The following is an 8,536-nucleotide window of genomic DNA, read 5'->3' as shown; positions in this document are numbered from 1 at the left end:
TAATCTAAAGTATGTTAGTATCCAATTATCTTTGTCACGGTCAGCGTGATCAACGAATTCAAAGTTCAAGTTTTCCAGTACGTCTAATTAACGAAGTTTCAGAAAATACAGAAGCATATACAATGACAGTTATAATACACCTATTTGTATCAAATGAACTAAGGTCCTAGGCGATTCCAGGATTCAGATACTATATTTTAGACTCTTTTCAAATCTCATTAGATAACACACTCGTCTCATCTCATCTTAGAGATACACACTAAGAAACGGCGGTTTACAGACTTAAAGGTTCATCCCTACTGGATTTAAATGTCTACTTTAACCAGAAAATGTTATAAGTCAACCTTGAATTAACTAATAGGATTAAAGGAGCTAACCGACAAAGTCAATCTACGACGAAATGAAGGGACACCTATGTTACTCTGTAGTTAACTGCTAAGAAACTATTTTAATTTCTGACACCAGGCCTCTATCGCATTGTCGTTTAAGCTGAAATTCCGAAATTGTTACCGGAATGAGAAATACCTTCTAAAGCCCATCACTTATTAAAAAAATGCCTGAATTACAAATGGTCTTCTATGACTCCTTCGTTTTACTGCTACATAATGGAAACAGAAGGTAAAAAGTTTATATAAATATGTTTATAGTTCTCTAAAATCCAGTCAGTGTGTCTGACCGGTGAGATGAATTAATTATTGTTAATTTCTTCACAAACTAATATGAAGTTTTAATTGGAGATGAGGAACATTTTGTAATTTATTTCAAGTAAAAAATCTAATTTTTATGAACGCGTTCTTCAAAACCATACATAATTGAAGTACGTAAGTATCATTATTATCTGGAGTAAACCTAACAAAAGGTGGGTTACATCTGTGAGGGATATAAAAGCAAGTTCATCTCTTGTGTACATGTTATTGAGCTAGAACTAACAAGGTTAAAAGTGGTTTAAATCTTTGTTAACGACATATATTAGAAGTAAACCTAACAACAGGTGGGTTACATCTGTGAGGGATATAAAAGCAAGTTTATCTCTTGTGTACATGTTATTGAGCTAGAAATAACAAGGTGAAAAGTGGTTTAAATCTTTGTTAACGACATATATTAGAAGCAGTTGGACTGGGTGACAAGTTATCAGGTCTGACTCTCCTACGAAACAAGACACTAACTGATATTGAACCTTGTTTGTACACCGAAGTTAGTGACAGATTCTGTTGTGTAACAGGATTACATCTCGGTGTCACGGCAACTTCGAGTGATTAAGTTTGTGATTAGTTTCTAATAGATTTGATTTAGCGGGAATTTTTGGCAAGCCTACGAACATTAATGTAAAATGCTGTAAATGCAACTCAATCATACTACACTTTTGGATGTTGCATTTTATAAATTGAGATATAGTACCATAATTATACTTTTAGATGGTAAGCCTGAAATTATTAGAAGTACACCTAACATACTGATTGTAACATACAGTTCATCAGTTAAACAAGATAATATTAATTTAAGTACATCTTTAACAATTATTCCCAAGACTTGATTTTATATAAAAAAATAGGGATCCAAGGGGGTCATATAGAATTCGTAACATTGTGTCTTTGGGATAACTCTTGATAGAAAGGTCCTAGAGACTTGAAATTCGGTACACGATTTCCAAGAAAGAGGTCTACTTACTTTTTCGGTCTGCGCTACTTTTTTACTTTTTACCGAGTTCCACAATTCAGTTCATTAAGCTTTATTCTATTACCTTACAGTTTTTATCATTTCTCAGGGAGGCAACCCGTCGTAAGGTGGATCTCTCCTTATAAGTTCCAAATAAAGAGAAAATTTAAATAAAAGGTCCAAAAACACGCCATTTGGAGAATGAGACCCAACCAAGAGAGTTGATTCTAGCTTCTATCATTCAGGTAGTTGGGTTGAAATATTTATGATTAATGAAAATAAGAGGGGAAATTAACGAGATATTCAGTTTGATTTCATTAATCAATGTTACTGTTACTTGTGGTGTTTAGAAATCTGCAAAGAAAAGCTGTCACGTGCTTAATAATGTTATGTCTGTCACGTAGAATATGAGAGTAGACCTACTGAATCGCTCCATTCGCCTCTTTTTTCACAGTTATAGACTGCAGCGATCTATGTGATTTTCTGAATTCCTTGAAGTCCATAACACAAATTCATGATACATGTTAACCATAAAAGAGTGGTTTTACAAGTACCACCGTGACGTGGTAGCGGGTGCTAGTGGTTTATATATGCATCGAGTTAGATGGGACTTTTTATTCAACACGATCAGTGCTACCAACTTAACCAACCTGATATAGATTGTGTTCACGTGATCTTGTAATTCTGCTTTGAGTACTGAAGTCGTGTTGATGTGTGAAAAGTTTTATTTAGTACCGATGTGAATCAAAACGATTTATAGATGATATTAATTCAATGAAACCTTTGTGAGATTCTGCAGAGAAAGTAGCTCATCAGAAAAACACAAAATGATCGGTTGACCACTGAAGCCTGCCCGCCAGAGTTAGATATTTTACTCTGAGGATCACCTTACACTATGTAAAAACAAATGTATTAGAAACTGCGAAATAATTTAAATGTTGTTACATAACATGGTGTGTTGAGTGGACACAAATTTGTAAGCATTATGTCAATAATATAAATGTAAATATGTTCTACAGAGTACAATGTTTTAGTAAATTTTTATTTCCCTCACCTCATGAATGACGGTATATTTAACTATCTCATTACATTTACAATAACATTCTGGCCAGGTAGCAAGGACCAATAAAGAATTCCCGACCGGTATCTCACTGATTATCATTGTGTCATCAGTCTGATTGCAGACGTGCCTTGGTTATAATACTTTTCTCTTGTATTTTCGAACACAAAGCCCTAAGAAGTAATTTATAAAAATTACACATCTATATGGTTTATTATTTTCTCTCACCATCGCAACCAAAGGGTACATTTTTGTATTTAGAATTTTGAACACTTGAAGAATTAAAGTTACTGCGTTATTATTTAAGTAAAGTTAATAAAAATACTTCAAACCATAAATTTTACTTATTTAAAATTCACTCAAAAACTCCTATTGAATAAACAAATACTATATAAAGACGTTCTAAAAATGTAGAATTTTTTTACGTATTCTGTTGTCGATAACTAAATTATTTATCTTGAGTACGTCCCAACTCTTAACAGGTTATTGGCGTGGTTACTATTTTTCTCCGTAGTTAGCCCAGCCTTACTGTCAGACGAATCCTTGCTGAACAAAGGAACCAAATTTGCTTGTGCAATGGTTTAGTTTAAATCCACTTTCAAAGACACCATACGATTTAATTTAAATATTTATAATCAAAAAGTTAGGATAAAACTTGGGAAAGTACATATGTTAGAATTGACTCAATGTGCGAATGACAATACTTTATGTGAAACAAAGAGACAGAGACTTCAGTATTCGATACTCTCCGTACTTAAGCTCACATTAATGTCTCGTAAATTAGAGGCCTTGTCCTAAATGAACTGCAATAATTCGCCTAAGACGGTGTTCCACCATAAGAGCAAATCAGATTTGCTTAGGCAATGCTAACACTTAAAAACGAGGTTCGCTGAAATCGTGGTTGCAGATACCCTGATACTAGTGAATGCCTCAGAATAAAGGTTTATATTAATTTAGTAATATATACCTAGTGGAAGATATACATTACTAAAGTAATATAAACAAAAACTTTATGAAGGAAACCTCTTATTATAATGCAATGAAGTTCAATTTGCGCAGTTATTAATATCGTACCTACATTACAATGTGTTCAAACTCTAATGTCTAGATAACAACCCTAGAGACACGGTAATATTTATATCGCAAGTATACTCGTAAATCCACAATCACTTATCTGCCATTGTATTCCAAACTAAGTTGTGAGATAGGGGTTTAAAGCTTTAGGAAAAATATATGCGTTGTGTTTTATACAAATATATAAAACGTTGTATGTAATATAAGTCTTGTAACACATATTTTAGAAATATTTCCCAGTATATAACGTAGAGTGTTGTGTGAATACGAATGTATTCCTCTTGTGACCATGTTCTACCGTGGGAGTTGGCTGAGCGCAAGAGAAGTTTAATTACCAGCAGGATATCTCGAGAATCATATCATAAATGGCCTTGGAATTTTACATACAGTGGACTAGTTTTTTTTGTAGCACAAAACGTCTTGTTTATTAGACGTAGATTACAAACTAACTTTAGTAAGGGACTTTCCCGGTAATTTGTCATCTTTCAGTGATACAACATGTCAGTAATAGCATGTGTCAAGATTTGCAATCTGATCTCCTTCTCAGGCAGCTAACCTAGCAAGTAACAACAATATAGGTAAAATAAGCAAATCAAACCAAAGCGTTGTCGGATGCTCAAGTCAGAAATCACAACTCTTTTGTTGACAGGAAGGGCTGACTCAATGCGAATGCTAAGTTTAGCCCCAGTTCACCTCCCTCCTAGTGCTACATCCGAAATCTGATGCTGTCAAAGACTTTACTCCTGGAATGTAGAGTCGTGTTCGTCTCAAGATATTGAAAAATTTATCGACGGAGAAGTTCAAAAGAGACATCCAGACTACAAAATATAGAGTAATTTTGGTGAAGAAGTATTATTATTGTCTTATCAGGTGCACAATTGAGTGCGCTACGCTGTTTTAGACACGATATCTGAGCATAGTGAAGCAACTGAGTTTTATAGATATAAAGAATTTATATAGGGAAAGGGTTTAATCAATGCGAATATAGAGTTTAGCTCAAATTCACCTTCCTCCAATGGCAGGGCCTGAAATCTGTTGGTTTTTGTTGGTCCAAGGAAGAAATGTATATATATTGGTGTTGGTGTCATAATATCATAAGGCAACCCGTATGTAAGTGCACACTTTTATTTTTTCTTTACGTATGGTCATTATTAATTGTATCGGTTAATATTGTATGTAAAAAATTATCACCACATTTTTCTTCACAAAGAATTTATATTTTATGTGCTTGAATTTATGTCTAGAATAAGAAAACTTGTTGTAAACTTGTGTTAGATAGTAATATTGGATTTAAGAGCCATAAAAGTATAATTGCGTTTCTCCTTTGCGAATTAAGTAGACTTAAAAGACTTCAATATTTTCGTATTTTACCTATCACGCTATTTTGAACATCTAATCATCTCAAACGTTAAACTATTTAGATATAATTGATATAAAGGCCTATAGTTATAAATCGTTGTGACAGTATAATGTTTTGCACCTCTATAAATATGTAATGTTTATTTAAACATTCTATACACACATTTGTACGTAATATAAAAAATTTCTACTTAATGCTGGGGCCGTCGGCTCCCCTCATTATAGTGCCAGTGCCTCTTCTTCAGTTTCATTTTTAAGTTATTTTCGTTATTGTTTATTGTATATTTATTTGTTATGATATTTATAGTCTTTCTGTTAGTTATATCAATTGAAATAGTAGCACTATTCACTGTTTACCTAATCTCTATTCTTGTTATTGTTACCTGATATTTCTATTGTTTTTAGTATAAATATACATAGTTTATTTCTCAGTTATTATAAAAACTGCAGCCCTATACACTGTTAACTCAATCCCACTCTAGTTTATCCTACTGTTATCTTAGATACTTTACTGATGTTAGTCCTTTTTATATAGTTTATTTACTGTTTTTCCTATATAGTATTTAATTAATTGTAGTTATTTCTTATTTAAATAGCTCTCATTAAGCTCTATTTAAATATATATGTCCTATTGTTAAACAGTGTTTACTAGCCTTACAATTTCCAGTCTTGTACAGTTGTTACCTGTGTTGTTTGCTGGTCATGCCTTCTTGTTGTATGTTACTATTTACTCTCTATCTTATTAGCTCCTAAGAAAACTTTAGTACATCTTGTCCATAATTATTTTTTTGTTACTTTTGTATAAAATTGGCGATTTCCGTTGAAATAAATAAATAAATATAATTGGCCTGTAAAGCCATATACACGATTATGCATGTTGTAATATGTATCTGGTTATTAATAATACAGAACAGTTTGGTATGCGTTCAGGTAAAATTTTATGTTATAAATTAGCTGAAAATCTTTAACTATATTTTATTAAATATATTTCAGACTTAGGCTTCATTATCGTATTCTTATTAACTTAATAAATACCTTTGAAATCAAGCATAATTGATAAGGCATTCACTAATTGGATTGTATTATTCCACGGAGACTGTGTTGAAGACGAAGAAAAGTAGAAGTAGCGGAATTAAACGCCTAACAAGTGCTCGCTGGAGCGTGGATCTCCTGGGATTTATAGCGAGTATTGTTCCTGACTGCACAAACTAAAGTGAAAACCCAGTTTTATTGTCACAGTCATTCTGTGGAACGAGCTCTCGTCCTCATCATTAACAATCAAATACAATTCCAGAATCAATAGCAGGAATTAGCTGTACCTTATAGAAAATATTTTAAATTTAGTATCACACTAAAAAAATATAAATAATCACATTGTGGCCATATGATAATAGTAATTTTGCATTATCATAATGATAATTTATCATATTATGAAATATTTTGCATTCATCGCAACTTATATACACGTTTTTAATAAAGAATAACCTTAATAATCGAATTATTACTTGCACAATTTTCTATTTACATGAAATATTATTATTCATTAATATTAATTAAATTTTTAGGATACAAAATAGAATATATTAAGAATATAACACAATAAATAAGTATCTAGATTGTTATAAAGTGGTTTTTATGTTTGTGCAATGATTATTTTATGTACTTATTTGGTACCACTCGAAAGCCTTAAAGTCTAAATTTTGGAGTTTAACTTACGATAAAGGTATACTCTATGGGCCTCCAAAGTTTTAAAGTTAGTCGAATTAGAATACTTTTGTTTAGTTTAAAAGATATGATTTATAATCCATAAATGTGATGTTTAGGCACTTATTCTCAATACACTAACTATCAGCTGATTGGCTGTAATTATTATCCACTAACAAACTCCAGCTGGATTTGGAGACTTTTAACTGACGTAATGCTCAAATATAAGTCAAGGATGCAATTGCCTACAGAAATGTATCATAAGCGAAGCCAAGACAATGGTATTTCTGGACAATAATTCGTATATTTCCAAATATATACTATACTTCCAAATAAAAATGAGAAAATAAACTAAATAAATATCAATATTATATATGTGTTACCATCCATTCACAAGTGACCAAAGTAAACCTGGCAAAGTGAATGAAAGGAGAACTATTACACATAGAAGTTCCCATTTTCGTAAAAACTTTGACCCTAAATTCGCTAATTATTATAAATCATTCCAGAATAGGTAATTGTTTTAGAAGACACCTGTAGATACTAAAAATGTCGGTCTGAAATCTCAGAAGCCTAAATCAGCTTATGATCATTTTTTATAATATATTTTAATTGTTTTAGTTCTTTGGAGAGTGATGAAACAGGTAAATATTGTTATTGAGTTAAACCCATAGCGAGCATTGTTTTGTCTGCTGTTATTGCTATAAAAGAGATGAAGCAGGCATTATTGATAAATAATTAAAAGAATTTAAGTTGTTTTATATCTCTAATATGGATCTATACATTATTTTTATCGAAATGAAAAATTAAATTTATAACGATAACTCGCATTTTAAACATAGCGGCATTAGCATAAACCTGAATCGATCCATAAAAGCAACACTCAACAAAAAACATATAAAAAACTATTATTTTAAGCAACATTACGTTATATTAGGGGTAGATATGTCAGGCAATGGGGCAGCGCTCCTCATCAATAACACATTATAATACATTGTATTGGATATAAATATTCCTTAATGGTTTCATAAGAATGGGGTAAATTTAATGAGGATACAACAAAACAGGGTGATTCATGAAGTTCTCCCCCCACTTCTACAGCACATTGTACTAGTAAAAATAATGAAAAAATGTTATATAAACATAGGTCCGAAAACGCTTCGTTAGCGAGTTACAGCTAGCGAAAGATTTCGCCTGAATTCCTGGGTAAAGAGTAAAATAAAGCCATACTGAACTTTTGGAAAGGTTAATTAAGTAAGAAATATTGTGGATTCTTATGTATTTTTACCTGATAAAGCTAATAAAATATGTTTCAGAACTGTACCTGTAGTCGTTTTTGAGGGATTCAGGGTTAAATGCAAAAAATTGGGGCACGAAACAATGTTTTTTTAAGTTTGATGTACAATAACTTTGTTAAATTGGTAATAAATACATAAAATCAACAAACATTAATTGTAGAGAATTTAATTCTGAAAAAATTTATATAATCAAAGTCTAAAATAAAACAGAAATAAGTACCAAAAAATCGATTTTATTCAGTATAATACATTACTAGCTGTAAAGAAATACCGTACGGTATTTAGTTAAAATAAAACAAAAACAAAATGTTTGTTCCTTAATGATGAGATAAATTGAGAAAACAAGATTAACTGTTAAATAAATTTGTTTGTAAATAAAAATATC

Source organism: Homalodisca vitripennis, unplaced genomic scaffold, assembly GCF_021130785.1.
Source record: "Homalodisca vitripennis isolate AUS2020 unplaced genomic scaffold, UT_GWSS_2.1 ScUCBcl_584;HRSCAF=2928, whole genome shotgun sequence".
Lineage (NCBI taxonomy): Eukaryota > Metazoa > Arthropoda > Insecta > Hemiptera > Cicadellidae > Homalodisca > Homalodisca vitripennis.
Note: the sequence above shows the minus strand (reverse complement) of the source record.